General features: G+C 45.9%; 1 long non-coding RNA gene across 2 annotated transcripts; it reads right to left on the reverse strand.

Annotated features, from left to right (window-relative positions):
* Positions 1 to 7,267: 7,267 nt before the first annotated feature.
* Positions 7,268 to 25,388, reverse strand: LOC137546549 (uncharacterized). Of its 2 annotated transcripts, XR_011026287.1 has the most exons (4): positions 25,145 to 25,388; positions 15,096 to 15,166; positions 11,771 to 11,903; positions 7,268 to 7,434 (listed from the first exon to the last, which is right to left on the reverse strand). It is a non-coding gene; the product is annotated as an uncharacterized lncRNA (long non-coding RNA). The 2 variants fall into 2 exon arrangements; XR_011026285.1 differs by lacking the exon at positions 15,096 to 15,166.
* Positions 25,389 to 26,987: the final 1,599 nt, after the last annotated feature.

Raw genomic sequence — 26,987 nt, forward strand, 5'->3', positions numbered from 1 at the left:
TTTCAAAAGCATTTCCTGAATGGCAGTTTAATTGCCAAAATAGTATGATACCAGCCAGCCTCCCTACTCGCTTGCACACTATTTTGTCAGTTAGACTTAGCAACTGCCATTCAGGAAATGCTTTAGAAAACAAAGAAAACCTAGAGAATCCCCTGTGAGGAGATGGACCATTCCAAAACCTTTCAGTTCTGTCAGATTTGAACTGCTTACTTTTTTCACTGAAGTGGTCCTTTAAATGTTTCTGGAGGCTGTACAAGCTCTACATAGCCCAGAATAATAACCACAATTTTTCCCTCCCATTGACTGTAATGGTGTTTGAATTCACGATTGACCAAAACAATATTGCCCTGTTCGATCAAGTGGCCAGCAAATTGAACACAGAGCTATTTGACCAAAACTACTAACTAATCAAGCTATGCACAGGGTTAGACATATGTGCTTATGTATTTATGGCAAATAGTAGAATGTACTCAGGGCCAAGTCTAGCCTTTTTGCTGCCAGAGGCAAACTTGTGAGGATGTGCCCTACCCCCCCCCCCCCCCCACTCCCATTTGGAATGATCGATCACCCAACAACTTACTCTCCTTCATTTATTGTTCTCATATGACATGCTGCAGCACAATAGCACACTGGCTGGCTGTGAGTCTGTGACAAACTCACCCTCAGCCACTCAAATGAAGTCAAATGAAACACTGCTGCTCTCCTGCCTCCCCCCTCCTCACTCACTGTCAGACTCCTCTCACAGCACAACAAGCTGCTTTTCCCAAATGATTACCTCTTTACCTTGCTGTCCTCTCGCTTCTCCTCCTACTCTGACTGCATGCTGTTAGTGTAAACACAGTACAAACATGCTGCCCCTGTAATCTCTGCGCCTGATGCAAATGTTTCACCTTGCCTCATGAGAGAACTGGCCCTGAATGTACCATGCTGAATACAAAAGATTAACAGTAAACTGTGAATTAAAATACTCTAACCAACCTGTGCACAGGACAGCAGGCAGCTAGGTGGCTGACATTGTACATAAATGCAGTGTATATCACAATGTAATATACATATGCGTGTGTGGCAAACAATAGTATGTACCAAGACATATCAAGGAAAAAATCAAACTAAAGGCTGCCATACACTGGTCGATTGCCACCAGATCGACCAGCAGATAGATCCCTCTGTGATTGAATCTGATCAAAGAGGGATCTATTGGCTGCATATACACTGCACATAGATTTTGAATTGATTTCACTATGAAACCAATTTATGGTGAAACATTGCCGCATTATGATTATTTTATGGTGAAAGATTGCTGCATTACGATTATTTTCTGGGTAAACACTGCTGCATTATGATACTTTTCTGGTGAAACGCTGGCCACATTACGATTATTTTATGGTGAAACATTGCCGCATTATGATACTTTTCTGGTGAGACGCTGGCCACATTACGATTATTTTATGGTGAAACATTGCCGCATTATGAGTATTTTATGGTGAAACATTGCTACATTACAATTATTTTCATGGTGGTGCACGACCACAGGTTTTCTGGCCTGGAGTGACAAAATGGATAGAGGCCCCTGGCCCATAGAATAACTTTCTTTATGCAGAATTTATTAAAATGAATACAAATGATTACTATGAAGAAGCAAAAAGTGATTGAATAGTTTTTTTTTTTTTTTAATAAACCCGCAGTATGTCAGAAAAAAAGCACATTGAATAACCAAAAACAGCAGCTAAGTAAATACACAAGGTTAAAAATAAATGAATGGAAGCAACAGTGGAGTTCAGATACCAACAAACAGTTCATTAGTTGTAGACCATTTACTGTGCAGGAACATATCATAATTGCTTTGTGCAAAAATAAATAAATAAAACCTCCCTAAATCACAGACACAAAACAATATTTCTTCTAGACTTTGAATTGCTTGCTAGCTAGCTAATATTCCAAGCCTCTCCCTTGCTGCAAACCACAGCACAACCTTCTCTGCAAGCTTCAGTCACTAACTACAAAAGATACAGTGACTTATTCATGACTGGCTGCTGAGGCTGTCTGTGTAAGATGTCAGACATAACAAGTGACACATGGGAACATTCTATTGGCTCTTCAAAATCATAGAACTTAAAGAGAACCAGAGACAATGCACCCTCATGTATTTTACCTTATAAATCAGTGGGAACATGACAGTAAACACCTAATCTGCTCTTTGTTTCATTGTTCTCTGTATAATCTGACTGTTATCACCTCTGATAAGAATCCCTGACTGACCACTCAGTCTAGCTTTGCTATGGAATGATTATAGCTGATTCTGTCTTCTCTGGTGTTTTTTCAAGTCCAAGCCTGCCCCCTTGTGGCTCTGCTATAATGATTTAGCTATAATCATTCCCAGCAAAGCCAGACTGAGTGCTCAGTCCAGAATTCTTATCACAGCTGATAACAGACACTTTTAGGAGTGAGAATGAAACGGAGAGCAGAGTAGGTGTTTTCGCTAATGTTCCTACTGATATATATGGTAAAATACATGAGGGTGCTTCATCTCTGGTTCACTTTAAAGTAAGCAGAATGCCCCACCCAAACATTAAATGTGTATTCCACAAGAATTCCTGCGAAAACAGCATTAAAAATTCCATTGTGGAATCCATTTCTACCCGCTATCCAGCACACCTTAGTAAAAGTTGCTCACATGCTCGTGCTTGTCTGTTTTCCCTAAGGAAAGCACTTTCAAAATTGGCTGTTCACCTGCTGCGCAGTGCAGTGGTGTATCTAGAGACGTACAGGCATGGCTAGTGCCATGGGCGCGAACGCACAATGCGTGTCATGCCTGCCGCCACTGCTGTCTGCTGCACTGCCTCCCCATCTCCTGGTGTCGTCCCCGCCACTGCTACCTGAGCCCCTCTCTCTTCTGTCACAATACTACCAGACCTCAGATCAGCGGCATAGCAAAGCAGAGACGGTGCACTACTCATGCCTGGTATACTGCAAATGCAGAAGTGACGTTATTAGTCACTTCCGCGATCGGAGTACACCAGGCGCGAGTAGCGTGTGCGCTGTCTCTGCTCTGCTATGTCGCTGATCTAAGGTCTGGTAGTATTGTGGCAGAGGAGAGAAGGGCTCAGGTAGCCGAAGTGACACATGGAGCACAGCACTGATGAAGAGGACCAGGCCGTCACCGATCTGAGGTCAATAATGATGGCACCCCGACCCACCCTGTGTACTCTGAACCAGCCTGCACCCTATTCACCCTGACCCATCCTGTGCACCCTGACCCACCCTGTGCACCCTGACCCAGCCTGACCCTGTGCACCCTGAACCATCCTGTGCACCCTAACCCACCCTGACCCTGTGCACCCTGATCCATCCTGTGCACCCTGACCCACCCTGAAGCAGCCTGCACCCCAACACCCCCTGCACCCTGACCCACCCTGATCCGCCCTGAGCACCCTGACCCACCATGAACCAGCCTGCACTTTGGCCCACTCTGTGCACCCTGAACCTACCATTGTGCACCCATACCCACCCTGTGCACCCTGAAGCAGCCTGCACCCCAACCTCCCCTGCACCCTGACCCACCCCAATCCGCCCTGAGCACCCTGACCCACCCTGAACCAGCCTGCACCTTAGCCCACCCTGTGCACCCTGAATCAGCCTGCACCCTGTTCATCCTGATCCACCCTGCACCCTGACCCTGGGCACCCTGACCTACCCTGTGCACCCTGAACCAGCCTGCACCCTGTTCACCCAGCACCCTGGCCCACTCTGTGCACCCTGAACCAAACTGCATCCCGACCCACCCTGCACCCTGACCCACCCTGTGCACCCTGAACCAGTCTGCATCCCGACCCACCCTGCACCCTGGCCCACCCTGTGCCCCCTGACCCAGTTAGCACCCTGACCCAACCAGCATTTTGACCCACCCTGTGCACCCTGCACCCTGACCCAGCCAGCACCCTGAACTTTGATGAAGCCAGCACCCTGCATTCTGACCCACCCTGCACCCTGCCCCATCCTGTGCACCCTGACCCAACCAGCACCCTGACCCAGCTAGCACCCAGCACCCTGACCCAGCCAGCACCATGCCCCACCCTGCATCTTGACCCAGCTAGCACCCAGTGCCCTGATATAGGCAGCACACTGATCCACCAAACACCCTGCAGCCTGAACCAGCTACACACTGCACTCTGACACAGGCAGCACCCTGCACCCTGACCCAGCTGGCACCCTGACTCAGCCGGCACAGTGACCAAGCCAGCAACCTGCACCCTGACCCACCTTGCTCTCTGACCCAGCCAGCACCCTGAATCCTGACCCACCCTGCACATTGACCCAGCCAGCACTCTGTACACTGACACTGACACAGCCAGCACCCTGCAACCTGACCAAGCTAGCAACCTGCACTCTAACCCAGCCAGCAACCTGCACCCTAACCCAGCGAGCATCCTGTACCCTGACCTAGCTAGCATCCTGTACCCTGACCTAGCCTGCACCCTGACTCAGTCAGCACCCTGCAACTTGACCCAGCTAGCAACCTGCGCCATAAACCAGCCAGCAACTTGCACCCTAACCCAGACAGCATCCTGTACCCTGACCTTGCCTGCACTCTGACTCAGTCAGCACCCTGACCCATCCAGGTCCCGGCAGCCTAACCCAGCTAGCACCCTGCACCCTGCCCTCAGCCAACACCCTGCACCAAGCCAGCACCACCTGGCCAAAACACACAGACAAAGGTAACAAATATATATGAGAAAGGATGCTGTTTTTACGAGGGGCACAATTCCAGCCATAGGGCTGTATTGCCCAGATACGCATCTGGCCCAGTGCTCGATATATTTTACCTTTTGACATGTGCCATAATGAGATTATCATCAGTGTTATTCACCTGAGGGTATCGAGGAAAGTAGGAGGTGCCCTTGTAGTGTATTCTATGTTCACTTTGTGTGTATAATTATGTAAGAGAGTTTTCCTATAAGGAGACTTCACTTAATAAAGGAATAAGGTTGTTTTATTGACATTAGCACTTCAGACAACGCATTTCGCGGTTCAAACCGCTTCCTCAGGTCAAATTAGGGTGCTAGGACAGTATAAACAAAATCCTGGGCGCCAAAACTGATTTTCGTTTATACTGTCCCAGCACCCTAATTATTCCTTTATACGCTACAAGGGCGCCTCCTACTTTTCTTGATACCCTCTTGTGCCACCCCACCCAGTGGGGTCCTTTATGACAAATAAGGAGTGAAGTTTTTCCGAAGGAGCAGCGACCACCCATAAAAAAGACCAGGTGGGGACGGGCTTTCCCCACATGCTCAATTGAGTGCTTGCCTCTGCAGCAAACCACACTTGTGAGTATTATTACTCTTATTTTTAAGTAATTTATCTGAAGATAATACACCATAAGGGCTCCGGTGTCCCTGCGGTTTCTTTTTTCTTTTACTATACCTGCTACAGCTTCCAGATTCACTTCACCTGCCAATAGTTTTATTGTTTAGTATTGATTAGTATAGTATTGATAAGTATATGGATATATACTGTATGAATATATGTAAACAACAAAACTGTGAATGCTGTGTCATAAAAATGAGGCACCACCTGGTTAGCATGCAGGTATGAACTAGCAGAGGGGGGAGAAAGGAGGGTTTTTTTCTTATAACAATGAGGGCCAGTGTGGTGGTGAATTTAAGTTACAATCTGCAGCTCAGCTCCCCCCCCCCCCCTCAGCCCATACAAGTGCGTTTGTGTGACCTGGGAGACTGTCTCCTGGCTGTCACTCAGCTTGTGCCATCCTGTCAGGCTACATAGTGCAGGGCAATGAGTACGAGACTCTTCCTGCTCCCCCATTTTCCTCCCTTCTATACTATGGGCAACCACGGGCCCAAAGTTTAACTTTACTATTACTATTACTATCTTTACTATTGTCCTGTGTTGTACACTGCAATCTTCTCAAGTAAATTAAGACTTTGCCTTCCCTCTTGCAAATCAAACAGTGGGGATAATGTAATTCAGTTATCAACCACAGATTCACAAACAGTACTTGAAAAAAAGACTCACTTTAATGGCTTGGAACTCACAATTATTATTGTAATAACATCATTCTTCAGTTACAACTGTGTCAGCATATGTTATTTTTCTGTTGGCTGATGCTGGTTGCTCATAAGTTTTACTGTGTGATGATTTTAATCACATCTGAATGGTTTGTAATAGTTTTTTTTTGTGGCCAAGGAAAAAGGGGGGCAGGGCCAAACTGAAAATTTGTTTGTTTTTGTAAGGTAATTTTTTTTTTCTGTAAACATTACTGTTTATTGTGTAAGTCAAGTTTTCAGTTCACTTCACTAGTGCCTTTGGTCATGTCATCAAAATTTCAAGACAGAATTTTTAATTGCAGGGCACCTGGCAAGAGGTGGTGGCAGATTCTCCCCTCCTTGCCCCAATGTTAACCACTTGCCGACCGCGCACTCATACCGCGCGTCTGCAAAGTGGCAGCTGCAGGACCAGCGACGCAGATCTGCGTCGCCGGCTGCAGGCTAATTAATCAGGAAACAGGCGCTCACGCGAGCGGCTGTTTCCTATCATTTCACGGCGGGGGACTCCGTGAATAGCCTGCGGGCCGCCGATCGCAGCTCGCAGGCTAAATGTAAATACAAGCGGAAATAATCCACTTTGTTTACATTTTTACAACGCTGCTACAGTAGCAGCGTTGTAGTAGATCAGCGATCCCCGGCCAATCAGCGGCCGGGGATCGCTGTCACATGACAGCGGGGAGCCTGTTAGAGGCTGCACAGGACAGATCCGTTCCTGTGCAGCCTCCGATCTCTCGGGGAAGGGAGGGAGGAGAGGGAGAGGGGGAATCCTGCGGTGGAGGGGGCTTTGAGGTGCCCCCCGCCACCCACAGCATGCAGGAGCGATCAGACTCCCCCAGCACATCATCCCCCTAGTGGGGAAAAAAGGGGGGCGGTCTGGTCGCTCTGCCTGTCATTTGATCTGTGCTGGGGGCTGTAGAGCCCACCCAGCACAGATCTGAAAAAACAGCGCTGGTCCTTAAGGGGGGGTAAAGGCTAGGTCCTCAAGTGGTTAAGGAGAAGAGACTGCTCTGTAGCGTTCTGGGCTTCAAAAAGGAGGCAGAGAAAATACTGTGGGTGTCTTATAGTGCTATCTTATCATGCCTTTAATTGGGACTGACTAAAACTGCAACTTCAGCTCAGGTAAATGGGTACCGTGAAAAAATATTTTAATGAAATAAACACACAGGTTTTCAAAGTATTTAATGCAAATATATTTTCCAATATTGTTATCTTCTGCTTTTCTTCTGATCTTCTTCTGAATTTCTTCCAGATTTGATTTGCAGAGCTTCCTGCTGTTTTCTCATTGCTTCCCTGGCATACACTGACTGATAGCTCTGGCACTGACTTCTCTTTCCATTGCTCTGTTCATGTATGGGATTATGTCAAATTCCTACCAAACATTGCACATTTAAGTAAGTAAGTAAGTAAGTAAGTCTACAACTGAATATCTGCAGTTTTTATAATAACAGATTCAGTGGTCATACCCATAATCCAATGGGTACTGCAAAAGACAGCAGGTAGTGTCAAGCTATCAAATTCCATATGGTGTGAAAGGACTCCACTTTCCATTTTTGTGGTCACTCAGGAACATTAGATACAACCAGCAGTTGCTATCTGCTGATCTAGCTACCTAATATATTTAATCTTTGATGGTGATCTAGCTACCTAGTATATTTAATTTTTTTTTATTATTGACCTTGTAACAGAGCATCAAGGGCATTCTGCCTCTGCAATGAGACTGGTCCATTTGTTTCAGGAGGAAAGCTTCAAGAATCTTTTACATCTGATCTGAGAACTATCTAATATTTGTGGTAATCTCCTGTAAGTCCCTTCTATCAAGAATAGTTGGTCCTTCCCAGAAGATGACTAGGTTGGTGCCTCTTCCCATGACATAAAACCAAGGAGTAGCACATCTTCATAAGGCATTAGAATCAGAATCAGAATGCATTTATTTCGCCAAGTACAACGTGAGTTGTACCCGGAATTGATTTTGGCACAACAGGGTCGGTGATGGTACAAAGTACATTTATCATACAGTAGGTACATTTGATATACAGTAGATACATACAGTGTCTGCAAATACATACAATAGATACCTACAGTAGGTTCAAAGCTTATATAGGCATAGATTATAGAGTGTAAGGCATGGTTAGAGGAGCCTGTAGAAAGATGGACCCATGGAAAAGGACAAGGGGGAAATCCGCTGCCGTCTAGGCACTCAATACGCTTCTGCAGCGATACTTTGAATCAGATGTCCCCCAGTCTATCCCGAGAGAGAGAAAGAGAGAGAGAGAGAGAGAGAGAGAGGGGAAAGGGATAGAAGAAAAGCTAAAAGAGACAGAAGGTGAAAAGGCAGTGAGCATGAGACCCCTTGGAATTGCAGTGTACACCTGGCCGGATAATGTCCCTGATGACTAGCTTGTGGCGGGTCTAGGGCTGCTAGGTTCGGCGTCAACCTTAGTGTGGAAGGACCTTCAGATGTCAGCACAAGACGCTGGAGCAGCCTTGCTGACCCATGTGGGAACTGGGGTGGCTGGCCCAAAGTGGAGCAGGCGGTCGCACAGTTCCATGCAGTTAAGAAGGCCAGTGGAGCTGGATCTGGCAGCCGGGGATCACCCCAGCAAGTTCAGCGATGGAGGGCCGGGTCCACTAGAAGACCAGATGGTGGTGGTGGTCATGGTCCTGGCCACCTCGGCTCATCTGGGCAGCAGCGACCAGCGGGGGGGGGGGGGGGGGGGGGACACAGAGGATCACATCATCGGAGCATCCGCAGGGATCTGGCCCCAGCTCCATCTGCAGCCTGCACGGAGGGCTGGGGCGGACCTGCCCGTGCCCCAGGTGGCTCCCTGCCCTCCCTGGTAGCAGCGGCGGTGGTGTCCCGATGCAGAGGTCCGGCCCACGTTGGCTGCAGCGTCAGCTGATGCTGGAAAAGCCATGCAAGGCTGAATAGCCGATGGCGTCCCCCTCAGCCCTCCTAACTGTAGCCGATGATGGCGAACAGGGCGCATCAGGCAGCCGCAGCATCGTCTGGAGGAGCGACATCTCCTCCTCTGTGGCTGCCATCGGAGTAGAGCACTGCGAGCGGCAGCATCAGGCCCTCTGTGGTCGCGGTGGAGAAGCGGCCACGTTCCCATGGCAGCTGGAGTAGCGGCAGAGATCAGGCCTCCTCTGCTCACGCGTGTTCCACGTGCCCCGTTCCGGCGTCTGGCCTCCTAGGCAACAGCAGCCCACGTGGTGGAGGGGATCCAGCTCCCTGGATGCTTGGGACGGGCAGCCTCTTCGATCCCAGGTTGCGGACAACGCGTGCCCCCACGCACTGAAACTGTGGAGCGGCTAGACCGCACATAGCGGCTGGTGGGTTGGCGGCATCAGGCCCTCTGTGGACGCAGCATGGAGCCAGGTGCTGGGCAGCTCACAGCCGATCAGGATCTCCTCCGTGACCGCTGAGAGCAGGGAGGTCTGGCTTCGGGGCACCCTCATAGACATGGCATGTTCAGGATAACTGAAGACTTGGCTCCAGTTCATAAGTTAACAGCCTCAGAATGGAAGAAAGACCCATAGATTACTTGTCTTATATGTACCAGTTGACAAAGCAGATATGTATGTACATAATTAAGAAACTCACTGTTCCTTATAGGTTGTGTCGGCGCTGTTGCTGTTACTGCTGCCTCCATATTCCTTTTATTACAGCAATTTTCCTAAATAATACTTTAGCCCTTTAGCAGCCAATTTATTTAGAAGCTAGCAAGTACTCCAGGTCAATTTATTATAGCATATTTTTGTATTCTTTTGTGTTAGGTTTCCTAGCTTCTAATTAGCACTGCTGTAAGGTGTATTTATGGCCACTTGTCACTAGGGGTCAGTGTGAGACAATAAAAGAGGACTTTTGTTTTCATATCTTTTCTATGTTTTCTGCCCGGTAGGAGAGATCCAAGCAAGCAAAGAATTTACAGCACAAGTTCTGCCGGCTGAAGACAAAAGCAGTGAATTATCTTAAAGTGAGATCACTCGTTTGTGTCTGTTAACAGGTTAATGGTGTTGATTATAATAGGTAAGTTTGCTTTCATGAATTTTCACAATATGATTTTGATTGTATTTTCAATTTCGCAGGTAATTACTGTACATACACAGAATCCACTTACGCATTTTTTGTACAGGTGAATATATGTGTGGAAAGTTTTGCAATAATGGGAATATATGTTTTCACCAAATGCATTAAAATCAATGAGCATGAGAAAACACAATTTTGCATTGATGAATAGTTTGCAGAATTATGAGTCATTTCAAACGTATGCCTTCTCATTATGCGCAAAATTCATTTTGAAATAGTTTGAAATTTTGCATTATGTTTTTGAATCATAATTATGAATTTTACTGCAAAATTACTACTATACAAAATTCAAGTGCCAGCCATTAATCACATTCCCAAGATAGCACTGATACATCCTTCTTCTAATGCATTGTCCTCTGTTTTTCACCCCAAAAGTACCATAATAGGCAGATTTATAAATAGATCGATTCATAATATTTTAGTAACAGGGTCAATATACAATGAACAAAGGAGAGTTCCACTTTTTATTTGTTTATTTATTTTCCAGCACAGTTAAGCCTTGTACACATGCCTGATGTGGCTGATAATGACTGCCTCAGCCAACAATCAGGCATGTGTACGGCACCCGGCGATCTCCGATGCCCAACCTGCGAGGGATCCGCCGGACAGATCTACCCAACCCTAGCAACGCCAACACCCCTGCTGATCCCATTGCTTGGGATGCTCCCCACCCTCCGTGTGACTTCAAACATATGCCGCTCATCGTCCCTCAATCAACCAACACCCCCCATGCATAGCAACACAGCGTCGTCAGCTACAGAGCTAACATGGCCCAGGGATATCCTTCAAAGGGATCAGCTCCTGATCCCTGATGGGCAACATCCAATGGGCATGTGTACGAGCCCTAAGAGGGGCCAGTTGCTGTTTACAGCTCTATCATGCTGGTCTTGCTCAGTTTTAGGGATTCCCCACTCTATCCCAGAACCAGCTTTCATGGGGGCAAAATGTGGTTGCAAATCCCTCCAATTATGGCAAATGACAACAACAAACTGGCAGATATTCTAACCTTTTTTCTTTACAAGGTGAAATAAAAACTAATAAAAATAGTTGGAGTTCAATTTTAGTAAATTTGTTTGCTCATTACTGCTTACTTGACTGTCATCGAATACAATTCTTATTGCATACAGTTGTATACATATGAAACGGCCGGAGATAGTTGCAGAGTAATCACATGTACCCCTTCAGGTGTACACTGTTTAGCATATGCAATAGAAGTAATCCTGCAGCGGCCGCAGTTCTCAGCTTTCTGAGTTTATTTTTATTGCAGTAAAAAGTTGGCAGCTTAGAATGTTCTACAGCTGTTTCTGCTGAACTGTGGTTCACCATGGATGTGTCTATTTAGTTAAAAAAAATGTTCCCCCATAAATCAAAATGTTTCCTGTGACTGAAAAAGCATTGTGCTATAGTGTAATATAAACTTACTTTCACCTCATTTGTAGAACAATATGACAAAAAATTCCTATATTGGGTCAGCAGACAGCTTTTCGCTTCTTGCCTAAAATATACAATGTTTTACGGGACTTGGGGTTTTTTCTTCACCTGCAATGACAATTTGTACTGTAGTCCCGTAACACCTGCCATGCTTAGAACTAAACATCAATATTTCTAAGCTTACCATTTGTTAGACCAATATAAATACATGGAAACTTCCCATTCAACATCTGTGCTCTCTCTCTACTCCTCCTCACTCCAACTTCTGAAAACATTTAAGGAGAACCATGTGCTTCCATGTGTTTCCAAGCCACGCACTAATAAGACAGCAAACAATGTGTGTCACATTAAGCAATTTTCACATTTCGCAAGGGAAACCAAAACTTGCTTTTTCAATTTATGTAACACTAACTTTAATGGGATCTTTATCGTGATCTGTTTTGATGTGCGTAAGTTGCCACATCACATAGGTGTGAGTTCCAAATCATATAATAAAAATAATAATTAATTCATCCAGATTAATCCCATAGGTGTAAATGGCCCTTATTCAATACACTTTTTCACTTAAGCTTTCTCCTAGGTGATATTTTCACACTAATAAAATGCCTTTCAGCTAACAGCAAACACGAAAATACTCAGACGGTGCTTTTTCACCCACTTTTTGATACTTTTTCAATTTCAGAGCGCAGAAAAATTATTCAAAGCAGAATATAAAAAACTATGGGCCCGATCAAATTCACTTTCATCTTCTGTTAAAAATAACTATTCAGCACTCTGCAACAGTGATGAGCGAAAATGCCAATATTTTCTCGAAAATAGGTACAATTTTATTTTCGACAAGCAAAAATATGCTAGAATAATTTACCGTTTTTCGCTTTAATTTTCGCCAAAAAAGCGAAAATGTAGTTTAGCATTTGTTTGTTGCTTTCTGTAAGGCCTAACATGGGCATAAAATGGGAAGAGAAGAAATACCTTCCTATAAATTTTTGTGCAAAGCACATTTCGAATATAGCGGTTGTTTTCATAAATTGCTATTTAGTTGAAAATATGGCACTTGTTTTTTTTTTTAATTCACTATTTGGGCGCAAACAAAAAAAAAAAATAGGGTATTTTCGTGGAAAAAAACGTTAAAATGAAAATGGCATTTTCAATGTGAAAAGGACTTTGGCGAAAATTTGCAAGCAATACTGCTCTGCAATAGTAAAAGTGCCAAAAAGTAGCTGTACATTTTATTCTGGGTATTTTATTGCTTGCTGGTAGCTGAAAGGCATTAATAAGGTGTGAAAATATCAACTGGGAGAAAACTCAGGTGAAAAAGTGAATTGAATAAGGGCCAATGTGGCAAGTAATTGCTGGGCACTGCATACATTTTTTTGAGTAATAATTATTCTATTAGAGAAATGGTTTGCTAACAAGAAGTAGTCATCAGGCAAGATCCTGCATTGTGCTCATTGCTTGTATTTTTTGGCTTTGGAATAAACATTGCACCAAGAAGTTTAAGTTTACCCTACTATTGCTTATATATCTGCTCTAGCATTTAGCATTAGCGTTCGGTCTCTTGAAATTTCTAAGAATTAAAGCGGAATATAACCCTGCATTTCAACTTTGCTCTAAAACATTATTTACAGCATATTATATGCAAAAAGCATTTTTTTTTTTACTAGACCAGCATTGGAAGGGTTAAACACAGAGGTTTAAATTTTCGTGGAGAGATATGCAGAAGTTCAGATTGTTACATTCTATTTAGTTAAATGTATCTATTGAGAAATGTTACACACTGTTTGGCTGTCCTCCAGCTCCTTCTCAGTCAGAGAGAGTGAGTCCCATTCAACACTTAGATACATTTATGTAAACAAAATGTATCTATGGCAGCTTCGGATGGGTCTGCAGAAATCTCCAGGAACTTTAAAGCACTGTGTAACCCTTCCAATGCTGGTCTAGTAAAAAAAAAATGCTGGTTGCATATAATATACTGTAAATAATGTTTTAGAGCAAAGTTGAAATGCAGGGTTATATTCCGCTTTAAATATATTTTGATAAGAATTATGTCCCACATTCACACACCACATCTCTGAAATCACAAGATAAGGCCTAAATGGGACTTTAAATTGGATAATTTTTAGTAAATAAAAAATATGGATAGAAGCTACATCCTAGATGCATAAATGTAAACCACAAAAATATTTCAGTATTTGAAAACTTTACAAGATCATCATCACAAAGATGTAAATAAAATCACAAGCTTCAGATCATTATTACTTCCAAAAGCTATTGTAGTGTGTTTGAAGGCCTTGTACATCAGGATGGTGTACTTCCTGCATAGTATGGGTCAACAGTAAAAACAGTGACTTAAAAACAAGGGATAAGTACAGTGTAGTGGAAAGTAGGATTGCTGGAGGGCTTGCAATAACCGAGGTCAAGAGAAAAATGCTGTTTTACCCCCCATTTGATATTTTTTAATTTCAGGGGGCATTCAAGGGAATGCTTTTATTCGAATGCCAGTGTTAATATGCGTGGAGTGCAGAATCAAACTTACAGTAAGTCTAGCATCAGTGTAGAGGAAAAACGAGTCATTTAAAACAGTAGTAAGAATTGCAATAACAACAAAATATGTATGATTGGCTTGAAATTAGAGAGAAGCAGCTCCCAAGTAAAAGGAACAGGTGGTAGCAAATGGTAAGCCATGGTAGCAGTATTTCAGAAAAGAATGAAAGGGAATCCAGTGCTAGAAAACATTAGAACAGGGTGGTGTTTTTTGTGGTTAGCACTCTTGCCTTGCAGCGCTGGGTCCCTGGTTCTAATTCCACCCTGGGTACTCTCTGCATGGAGTTTGTATGTTCTCTCTGTGTCTGTGTGGGTTTCCTCCAGGCACCCTGATTTCCTCTGCCATCCCAAAAAACATACAAAGAAGTTAATGCCTTCCCCCTAAACCTATGATGAACTATGGTAGGTGTTAGATTGTGAGTCTCTCTGAGGGACAGTTAGTGACAATATTTCTTTTTTTGTGGGCAATATAACACTGCTTCACAACACAATACTATACAACAGTTTCTGCAAATATGTACTCTGCAAAGCACTGTGGAAGGAGTCAGCACACTATAAATAAATAATAAGTGTCAAGTGATGAAGAATGCATTAAAAAAGAAGACTTAGTAAGGGCATGCACATACATCTACAGCATACTTAAAGCGGTTTAAAACTCTGACAAAATATTCAACAAAAATGTGTTTTCCCACTTTTTATAACCCATACAATTATCATATTTGCTTTTGTGCACAAGTATTATAATTAATTTATAAATTATAACTTCCCAAAGTTCAGTTTATTTTCTTTGAAAGTTGCTGGTGCATTTTATTCATAACTGTTGTAATTCGGTTTTAAATGCAGCCATCAGTGATTTCTGACCTGTGGTTCACTCCAAGACTCATTAGCATAAGTTTCTGCACAGCCAGAGAATGTTTACTTGAATGTGTCAAGTAAAGAATGTATACAAAAGATAAGCTAATCACCAGTTGGGATGCGGCAGCCCCTGCAGGAGAAAAAGTCAGTCCTGTGATGTAACCCTTTAAATGCTGTTTTACTAAAAAAAACAAAACATTGTGTTAGTATAATATATGCTGTAAATAATCTTTTAGAGCAAAGAAGAAATACTGGGTTATATTCCACTTTAACTTACTCAAAATCATACCTGTGTAAAAATGCCAATAACATTGATAATTATAAAAAGATCACAAAGGCTATATGGATAAACTTTACAAGCTGACAGCAAATATATCTCTAGAAAGCACCATTTACTACATTTGATCAAAAAAATTAGTGGGATCATATAGTACAGTGCTGTCCAACTGGCGGCCCGCGGGCCGCATCCGGCCCGCCAGGCCTCCAGCTGCGGCCCGCTCGTCTCCCTGAGTTGCAGGCATGGCTTCCGCTATAGGCGCCATGCCTGCAACCTCATATCGTGCACTTTCCCGTGTCCCCGCTGGCGCTGGCGCTGCCTCAGCTCAGACCTCACAGATCGCGGCGACTGAAGAGAGCAGAGTGCGCATGTGTAGTACCCGCATACACGGAGTACTTCACATGCGGACATGACATCATTAGTCACTTCCGCATGTGAAGTTCCTCCGCGCGGGTGCTATGCGCTCTCTGCTCTCTTCAGTCGCCGCGATCTGTGAGGTCTGAGCTGAGGCAGCGCCAGCGGGGACACGGGAGAGGACAGCGCTGATGAAAGGTAACGGGGACTGGACACCTCGCAATCTAACTTGGGGGGCACCTGTCACTATCTAGCTAGGGGGCACCTGTCACTATATAACTTGGGGGCACCTGTCACTATCTAACTTGGGGGGCACCTGTCACTATCTAACTGGGGGGCACCTGTCACTATCTAACTGGGGGGCACCTGTCACTATCTAACTTGGGGGGCACCTGTCACTATCTAGCTGGGGGGTACCTGTCACTACCTAACTTGGGGGGCACCTGTCACTATCTAACTTGGGGGGGGGGCACCTGTCACTATCTAACTTGGGGGGGGGGCACCTGTCACTACCTCAGCTGGGGGGCACCTGTCACTATCTAACTTGGGGGGCACCTGTCACTACCTCAGCTGGGGGGCACCTGTCACTATCTAACTTGGGGGCACCTGTCACTATCTAACTTGGGGGGCACCTGTCACTATCTAACTGGGGGGCACCTGTCACTACCTCAGCTGGGGGGACACCTGTCACTATCTAACTGGGGGGCACTTGTCACTACCTCAGCTGGGGGGACACCTGTCACTACCTCAACTGGGGAGGCACCTGTCACTATCTAACTGGGGGGCACCTGTCACTACCTCAGCTGGGGGGAAACCTGTCACTACCTCAACTGGGGAGGCACCTGTCACTATCTAACTGGGGGGCACCTGTCACTACCTCAGCTGGGGGACACCTGTCACTAACTGGGAGGCACCTGTCACTACCTCAGCTGGGGGGACACCTGTCACTATCTAACTGGGGGGCACCTGTCACTACCTCAGCTGGCCACACCACAGCATCACCGCCAGCCCGGCCAAAGCATCACCGCAAGGCCTTTCAGCCCACACATTATCCCCAATCCAGCCAAAAACAGTATAGCCAGGCACAGCAGCCAGTAGAGGAGAATGTAAAAGCCAGGTGAGAGGTGTCTACCATATTAAGGGGGCATTCTGCCTATTTATGTGAAATGCTGTCTATTTATGTGCCTCATGATTGCTGAATTTGTCTTCTTGGGTGTCTCATGATTTGTTGGGGGCATCATGATTGCTGAATTTGTCTTGTTGGGGGCCTCAAGATTGCTGAATGTGTCTTGTTGGGAGCCTCATGATTTGTTGGGGGCCTCATGATTGCTAAATTTGTCTTGTTGGGGGCATCATGATTGCTGAATGTATCTTGTTGGGGTCCTCATGATTTGTTGGGGGCCTCATGATTGCTAACTGCGAGACTATGAGAAAAGCTGAATCATCATCATATGAGACAATAGCATTAAACCTACTTTTTTAGCTTTTGAAAACGGAAAATAAAACTGGGAGGTTCTAAAAAAAAGAATACATTTTTCAGGAGCGGGATGGATGAAATTGTTTATCTTCACAGTTTATTTTCAACTTGGATTTTCCATAATGTTCATGTATGAGTTAAAACGTTTGTATGTAGTTTAAATTGCTGTTGCCACTTTGCGATAAAGTGACTTTTGGGTTGCAGTTTGGGCACTCTGCCTCCAAAAGGTTCGCCACCACTGTCCTGATATAATGTCCCACATTGCTAACTTCATGTAAATTTGTCTCCACCCATGGCCACACCCACATTCTGGTCCATGGCCACACCCATTTTTCGGCGCGCCGCTCTACGCAAAACGGAACCCTTGTTTTTCAGCGTGCTGCGCGCGCCACACAGCTTCAATGACCTCTTGAATTGCATTTTGTGGGGATCTGCTGCCAATTGCATTGCATTTTGTGGAAAGTGCTGCCAATCTAATTGTCCTTTAATTGCATTTTTTTTACTGCGGGGGGGCTCCAGCAAGAACCTTCGGCCCTCCACCATGAGGTCTGAAAAAACAATGGCGCTCCATGCCCATGAAGTTGGACAGCACTGATATAGTAGATCATATAGTAGAAAAGGTGATTGAAACCATAGCAATGCACATAGAAGAGGCAGGTATGACCAGAATACAGCCAATTATTAAATATATGAACCTGTACATTCACATAGGGTAAATCAAGCAAGAGCAAACAAGCAAAATCTATAATAGCAACTGTGAGAGAACGCGTAAAAGCCAACGCGTGTGCTGCTAAGGAGGCGGCTGATTCCGCGTCCAATGCGGCGGTTTGCACGCGGAAGCGTGCGTCTGGTAACAGGGCAGAACGCGGAAAAGCCGCCGCATGTAACAACAGCAAGGCGGCTGGTTCCGCGTCCAGCGCGGCGGTTTGTACGCGGCAGCGTGTGTCTGGTGTGGCTGAGTCTGTTAGTGCACACAGGCTTAGGAATATGCGCGCGCGCGTGCTGAGAGGCAGAACTCTTATACTGGGCAAGGAGAGATCAGCTGATCACGCCGATCAGCTGACTCCAGAACAACTTACTATTGGTTGATCAATTAGGGGTGGTGCCGGAGAGAACTACTTCATATATAGACTGCTGGCCAGTCTCAAGTTGTCTGCCGTTGCGAACACTACGTGGAAGCACTCAGACCTTAGTCAGATCCAACAGTGTGTTTGAACCAGGTGGACCTGGGAATTCACACTGAGCCAGATTACTTGTACTGTTATTCTGTTTATGCTTAGACTAGTTCCAGGGTTTAGAGACCATGGACCTCACACCCAGACTAGGGAACTTGTGTTATCTATCTGTTATTTTTCAGACTAGTTCCAGGGTGTAGAGACCACGGACCTCACACCCAGACTAGGGAACTTGTGTTATCCATCTGTTATTCTTCAGACTAGTTCCAGGGTGTAGAGACCATGGACCTCACACCCAGACTAGGGAGCTTGTGTTATCCATCTGTTATGCTTCAGACTAGTTCCAGGGTGTAGAGACCATGGACCTCATACCCAGACTAGGGAACTTGTGTTATCCATCTGTTATACTTCAGACTAGTACCAGGGTGTAGAGACCACGGACCTCACACCCAGACTAGGGAACTTGTGTTATCCATCTGTTATACTTCAGACTAGTTCCAGGGTGTAGAGACCACGGACCTCACACCCAGACTAGGGAACTTGCGTTATCTATCTGTTATTCATCAGACTAGCTCCAGGGTGTAGAGACCAAGGACCTCACACCCAGACTAGGCATTGTTGATATCTGTTATGACTTACTGCTTTCCTGACTATCCCTTTGATCTCTGATTCGGTACCTCGCATATCTGATATTCCGTTGCCAGACCCTGCTTGCCTTGGATACCAAATCAGCCTTCTGTCTTTGTACTTTATCTGTCCGTGTGTTGCCGACCAGGCGTGCCCGACCTCCAGAGCTATCTCTCCTCTTAAGAGATAGTCTCCAGATCAGATAGTGACATCCACCTTCAGGTGTCACTCACTCTCTGGTCCTTCCTATCTCCAGCCTGACTCCACCCCTCGGAGAGTCTCAGGCTGCTGGAAGGTTCCTGTGCCCTCAAGAGCAGTATTCCTTTACTGCCTATGATCACCTGCTCAGCAGGTGCATTACTCAAAGTACTACTGTTACACCAAACACTCACATACTTATAGGTGTCCAGAGGTTAGCAATATATCTGTATTATCGGTGATTCTGCAGATCATCAATAATCAAGTATATATCTGCATTCTTGGTAATACTGCAGATCACCAATAATCAGATTCTCTCTGCGTGCTGACACCAATCGTTACAGAATGGCAGACCAAACCCAAATGGACGCACTCCGCAGCCATCTCGATGCACTCACCACTACGGTGGAAAATTACACCCGAGTGCTGGACAGTCACCAGACTCAAATCAACACTTTGTCTGGGACTGTACAAGTTTATCAGACGGCTGTGGATACCGTGCGATCTCCTCCTAGCACAGACATACGCATGTCTGTACCTGAAAAGTTTTCTGGTCACAGATCTGACTTCTGGAATTTTAGAAACAGAGTGTTATCATACTTTGAGTTAAGGCCTAATTCATCAGGAACCGTAGCACAGAGAGTAACCTTTATTAAGACTCTATTGTCAGGGGATTCCCAGACTTGGGCATATAGTCTTCCCACGGGGGATATGGCCCTGACCTCGGTGGAGGAATTTTTCAAAGCAATGGCTATAATTTACGATGACCCGGACATTGCCTCTACCGCTGAGCGGAAGCTCAAGTTGTTACAGCAGGGCAAAGGACTGGCAGAAAACTATGCTGCGGAGTTTAGAAAGTGGGCAGTGTCAGCTAGATGGGACTCATTCGCCCTTTTAGACTGTTTCTTATCAGGGTTGTCAGACGCAGTTTCTGATCTAATGCTGGGTCATCCTGAGCCCAAATCCATCGATGAGGCCATTTCATCGGTCATCAGAATTGATCGTCGTCTACGATACCAAAGACAGACCCGGGGTAGGAACAATGTGAGATACTTGTCCTACGCAGCATCTCCTTCTGTTCCATCTCCTCCTGCTTCACCTCCGCCGGAACCAATGCAGATTGATCGGTCGAGATTGTCTCAGGTGGAACGGAGACGCAGAGAAGCAGAGCAGCTCTGTCTATACTGTGCAGAGGGGGGTCATAAAGTGCATCGGGAAATGCTGCCGCCTAGGTGTAGTCGGAGGTAATACCCTAGGCACGCAGTTATTACCTCTAGATGATAAACGTTTTCTTCTCCCTTGTACTATATCCTGGCAGGTAATACCCTAGGCGCGCAGTCATTACCTCTAGATGATAAACGTTTTCTTCTCCCTTGTACTATATCCTGGCAGGATAAGACAGAGACTACTGAGGCCTTCATAGATTCTGGCTCAGCAGCTAATTTTATGGATTATGAATTTGCTAAGAAATTGGGGATTCCGATCTCCCCACTAAAACAACAGATTCGAGTCACTGCAGTGGATGATTCCCCCCTGCAGAGTAACCACCCTCTCTCTCAGACCCCGGACTTAGAGGTCACAATAGGGGTGTTGCATAAAGAAAGTTTACCATTTTTTGTGTTACGAATGGCAACCTCCACGATCATTCTTGGCATGCCATGGTTACAAATTCACTCACCTCAGATCAATTGGGCTACGGGTCAGCTAACTAGCTGGTCTGCCCATTGCTATCATCATTGTCTAGCGAAAGTAACCTTTGGTAAAACCAAGATTCACATGGAGGGATTGCCAGATCAGTATTCAGAATTTGTGGACGTGTTTTGTCCCAAGTCAGCAGATAAACTTCCTCCACACCGTCCTTTTGATTGCCCCATTGATCTCAGGTCTGGTTGTATGCCCCCTAGAGGTCATCTCTATAATTTATCTGGGCCAGAGAAATTGGCCATGCAGGAATACATCCGAGAGAACTTAGCTAAAGGTTTTATCTGCCCTTCTCGGTCCCCGGCAGGGGCAGGGTTCTTTTTTGTGAAAAAGAAGGATGGAGGCCTCCGTCCATGCATTGATTATCGGGGCTTAAATAAAATTACAGTAAAAAATCGCTATCCTTTGCCTTTAATAGATGATTTATTTACTCAAGTCACCAATGCTAAGATTTTCTTGAAACTGGATTTGAGGGGTGCTTACAACCTTGTGTGGATCAGGGATGGTGATGAATGGAAGACGGCCTTTAACACGCCCGACGGGCACTACGAGTACCTGGTGATGCCCTTCGGGGTTGTGTAATGCCCCGGCCGTCTTTCAAGAGCTGATTAATGAAGTCTTTAGAGAAGTATTGGGCAGATTCGTCTTAGTATATTTAGACGACATATTAATCTTCTCGTCCAACCTCTCTGAGCACTGAGAGCATGTTAAGTTTGTGTTACGGAAGTTGAGACAAAATATGCTGTACGCTAAACTGGAGAAATGCATTTTCGAAGTGACCTCTGTTGCCTTTCTGGGGTACATAATTTCAACCTCTGGCCTCTCTATGGACCCTGGAAAAGTTTCAGCTGTTTTGGAGTGGCCCCAACCTGTGGGACTGAAGGCTCTCCAGAGGTACCTGGGGTTCACCAACTACTATAGGAGATTCATAAAGGGGTACTCTACGGTGACCTCACCTCTCACCAGTCTCGCAAAGAAAGGGGCAGATACTCATCACTGGTCCCCTGAGGCCCATGCTGCTTTCTCCACTGTGAAGAAATTGTTCTGTACTGCACCCATTTTGAGACATGTCGACACCACTTTCCCCTTTATTGTGGAGGTAGATGCCTCTGAGTTAGGGGTAGGGGCTGTGCTGTCTCAGCGTTCTGGGTTGCAGGGAAAATTACACCTCTGTGCCTATTTTTCACGTAGGTTTTCACCCGCAGAGAAGAACAACGATATAGGCAATAGGGAACTTCTAGCCATTAAGTTGGCCTTCGAGGAATGGCGACATTGGCTAGAGGGTGCAGAACATACCATTACTGTCTATACTGACCACAAGAATTTGGAGTACATTGAGGGCGCAAAGAGACTTAGCCCCCGACAGGCCCGGTGGTCATTATTTTTCTCGAGATTCAGATTTATAATCACGTATACCCCTGGTAGTAAGAACATCAAAGCTGATGCCTTGTCCAGATGTTTTGAGCCCGAGACAGCACAGCCCTCAGACCCAGAAACCATTCTTCCTCAGAAAGATTGTTCTGGCCGCCACTGAGACCTGGAGGGACTGGACAGAAATGATGGGTCCGTTCCAACAGGATGTACCAGAGGGGAAACCTGAAGGGGTCATGTTTGTATCATTGCCTTTTCGTCTACAAATACTGCAGTTGTTCCATTCCCACAAGAATGCTGGGCATCCCGGGGCCACCAGAACTCAGGACCTCATTGCGAGATGTGCCTGGTGGCCGTCATTGGCAACTGACTGCAAAGAGTATGTAAGAGAATGTGCAGCGTGTGCTAGGAGCAAACCCTCCCGTCAGGCACCTGTTGGGACATTGCAACCATTGCCAGTCCCGAGTGAGCCATGGACCCATCTGTCCATGGATTTTGTGGGCGAACTCCCCAGGTCTGAGGGCATGACGGTCATTTGGGTGGTAGTCGATCGATTCAGCAAGATGGCCCATTTTGTCCCCCTAAAAGGACTGCCCTCAGCCCAGGAGTTGGACGATCTCTTCATCCAACATATTTTACGGCTGCGTGGTATTCCGGAAAATATAGTGTCAGATCGGGGAGTCCAATTTGTTTTTAAGTTTTGGAGGGCATTCTGCCATCAGTTAGACATGGAGCTATCTTTTTCATCAGGCTACCACCCACAGACCAATGGCCAGACCGAGAGAACCAATCAGTCTCTGGAACAGTTTCTGAGGTGTTATGTGGCAGATGTTCAAACCGACTGGGTCAAATTCCTGTCATTTGCAGAATTTGCACAAAACAATTTAAAAAGCTCCTCATCAGGTTTTCCCCCATTCCAGGTGGTGACAGGAAGGTCACCTAAGTTCACCCCAATACCAGTGGCTGCCACTTCATTTCCAGCCCTGGAGGATTGACAGAATTCCTTAAAGCAGATTTGGGGAATGGTAGAAAGAAATTTGAGGAGGGCTTTTCAGAGTCAGAAGAAACAGGCTGATAAGAGACGTTCCATAGAGTGGGAATTCCTTCCAGGAGACTTGGTCTGGGTGTCCACACGACATTTGGCTCTGAAGCAACTGTCTCCCAAGTTAAGTCCCAGATTTGTGGGTCCATTTCCAGTGACCAGGAAAATCAATGATGTCACTTATGCCATTGATCTCCCTACCAGCATGCGAGGTGTGAGATCGTTCCATGTGTCCTTGCTCAAGCCGGCAGTGCACGTGGATTCCGCCCCCCCCCCCCCCCGTGTTGATTGATGACCAACCTGAGTATGAAATTGAGAAGATTCTAGACTCCTGGCTTGTGCAGAGCTCCATGCAGTATTTAGTGCACTGGAAGGGGTATGGCATTGAGGAGAGGACTTGGGTGCTAGAATGTCGCATGCACGCAGAGGAGTTCCATAGCTTGCATCCTGAAAAGCCGGGCAGGAGATGTCCGGAGTCCACTCCTCGGGGGGATACTGTGAGAGAACGCGTAAAAGCCGCCGTGTGTGCTGCTAAGGAGGCGGCTGATTCCGCGTTCAATGCGGTGGTTTGCACGCGGAAGCGTGCGTCTGGTAACAGAGCAGAACGCAGAAAAGCCGCCGCATGTAACAACAGTAAGGCGGCTGGTTCCACGTCCAGCGCGGCGGTTTGCACGCGGCAGCGTGTGTCTGGTGTGGCTGAGTCTGTTAGTGCACACAGGCTTAGGAATATGCGCGCGCTGAGAGGCAGAACTCTTATACTGGGCAAGGAGAGATCAGCTGATCACACCGATCAGCTGACTCCAGAACAGCTTACTATTGGTTGATCAATTAGGGGTGGTGCTGAAGAGCACTACTTCATATATATAGTTACTGCTGGCCAGTCTCAAGTTGTCAGCCGTTGCGAACACTACGTGGAAGCACTCAGACCTTAGTCAGATCCAACAGTGTGTTTGAACCAGGTGGACCTGGGAATTCACACTGAGCCAGATTACTTGTACTGTTATTCTGTTTATGCTTAGACTAGTTCCAGGGTGTAGAGACCACGGACCTCACACCCAGACTAGGGAACTTGTGTTATCTATCTTTTATTCTTCAGACTAGTTCCAGGGTGTAGAGACCACAGACCTCACACCCAGACTAGGGAACTTGCGTTATCTATCTGTTATTCATCAGAGTAGCTCCAGGGTGTAGAGACCAAGGACCTCACACCCAGACTAGGCATTGTTGATATCTGTTATGACTTACTGCTTTCCTGACTATCTCTTTGATCTCTGATTCGGTACCTCGCATATCTGATATTCCGTTGCCAGACCCTGCTTGCCTTGGATACCGAATCAGCCTTCTGTCTTTGTACTTTATCTGTCCGTGTGTTGCCGACCAGGCGTGCCTGACCTCGAGAGCTATCTATCCTCTTAAGAGATAGTCTCCAGATCAGATAGTGACATCCACCTTCAGGTGTCACTCACTCTCTGGTCCTTCCTTTCTCCAGCCTGACTCCACCCCTTGGAGAGTCTCAGGCTGCTGGAAGGTTCCTGTGCCCTCAAGAGCAGTATTTCTTTACTGCCTATTATCACCTGCTCAGAAGGTGCATTACTCAAAGTACTACTGTTACACCAAACACTCACATACTTATAGGTGTCCAGAGGTTAGCAATATATCTGTATTATCGGTGATGTTGCAGATCATCAATAATCAGGTATATATCTGCATTCTTGGTGATACTGCAGATCACCAATAATCAGATTCTCTCTGCGTGCTGACACCAATCGTTACAGCAACAGTCTATTTTGGAGCCCTTGGTAAGCCCATCAAACACTGAAAATAATAATTAAAACACACTTGGTGCTGTGAGACTTAGCACCCATCAGAAATCTGCATTACTAAAAACAGTCATATTTAACTTCAATAACTTTGAGTATCTTAAGTCCCATACCCACCACACATGATTTTCCTGATGACTGGTGATTTTTTTGGGCGACGAACATTTCTTTCCGTGATCTCGTGATGTGGGTACAGGAGTGTGATCAAGTTAACGACATGTAGCGATGGTGGCTCGTGTAACATCAAGTGACGTCGCGCATACCCTTTGGCTGGAAGATGGATCCTGGAATGCTCATCCTCAGGAAGATGTTGCTGGATCCATCTTCCTCCGTCGGGTGGTGAGTATTTAGCTTTAGCTCTTTTGAGATTAAATCCAGTTAATAACAGTCATTTAACACAGACAGCTGAACTGCAGAGTTGCCAGGTAGTCCAGCCTCCAGTCTGCCGGCCAGTGAGCAGCACCTTTCAATTGAATGCAGCTGAATGGCAGTATGTGTAACTCTGTGCCAGTGCTTGACATGCAATCTTTAAGCAAGAAACCACCTGCACACATCTGAGTATGGCTGCTGCTGGGCTCAGATAGGCCAGTGCACCAGGGAGCAGCTGACAGCCTGCAGCTGAACACATGAAGGAGGCCTTATAGTTTATTGACTTTTTAATAAGTAGTCAATATGATTACTGGAACACTATTTATGTTTCCAATCCCCTACACTTTCCCTTTAGAAATGGCCCGAACCTCAAATTTTTGGTTCGCGAACCGCGTTCACGAACTTCCGCAAACGTTCGCGAACATTCAAACTTTTGTGAACCGCAATAGACTTCAATGGGGAGGTGAACTTTGAAAACTAGAAACATTTATGCTGGCCACAAAAGTGATGGAAAATATTTTTCCAGAGGTCTAACATCTGAGTTTTTGCATGAATGAGTGGGACAGATGCCAAAAGTCCCGGGGAAAAATGTGGATTTGACACAAAGCAGCATTTTAAGGGCAGAAATCACATTGCATGCTAAATTGGAGGCCTAAAGTGCTTTAAAACATCTTGCATGTGTATACATCAATCAGGTAGTGTAATTAGTGTACTGCTTCACACTGACAGACCAAACTCACTGTGTAACGCACCGCAAACAGCTGTTTGTGTAGTGATGGCCATGCTGGACTGGTGCACACCATGGCCAGAGTGCAGGCCATGCCGGTTTTCAAGCCCATATGGTCGCCGGGCTGAGGTAGCTCAATGACAGAACAGTGACTGTCCAGCTGATCGAATTTGGTCTGTCCACAATGAAGCAACAACCTTATCATCTTGGGTGTGCCCCCCCCCCCCCCCCCGAAACACTCATACAGCCGTCAGTCATTGTTTCAATGTGATACGCAAGCCCCTTCACCGCGGCAAGGTACGATCACGAAGGGGAATTGACACATGTACATGCCTTTTGTTTTGTTGTTGCAGCTGCAGTGCAGACAAAAAAATTAGGCAGGCATGTACACGCACCAGAAAAATTATTATAGCGGCCGCTGCTAACAGCGGCATTAAAAATTCAGGAATTTGCCTGGAGTCCTGGTGGACCCTGTTGGTGGTGGCGGAGAAGGCAGTCACACGGAGTGCAGGCAGAGATGCTGTGTGTGGGGACTGACTTAGTCTTCAGGCAGGCCTGAGCGTGCTTTGCAGACCAGGCATTCGTGGTCAGATGGACCCTTGACCCAACGCTGTGTGCCAGAGATGTCACCACTTGCCTTTCAACATCATGGTACAGTTTAGGTATCGTCTTTTTTGAGAAATAATTGTGGCCTAGTATCTTCCACTGCAGTGTGTGGCTTTGCTTTTGTGTGCTGCTTTTCCAAGGTGGTCATCCCATTGCAGTTTGTGCTTTGTAATCATGTGCCTTTGTAAGGTAGTTGTGCCTACGCGGGTCTTGGTCTGTATACATAGCGAGTTTTTGGCCATTTGGAGTACTTTAAAG

Source organism: Hyperolius riggenbachi, chromosome 1, assembly GCF_040937935.1.
Source record: "Hyperolius riggenbachi isolate aHypRig1 chromosome 1, aHypRig1.pri, whole genome shotgun sequence".
NCBI classification, from domain to species: Eukaryota; Metazoa; Chordata; class Amphibia; order Anura; family Hyperoliidae; genus Hyperolius; species Hyperolius riggenbachi.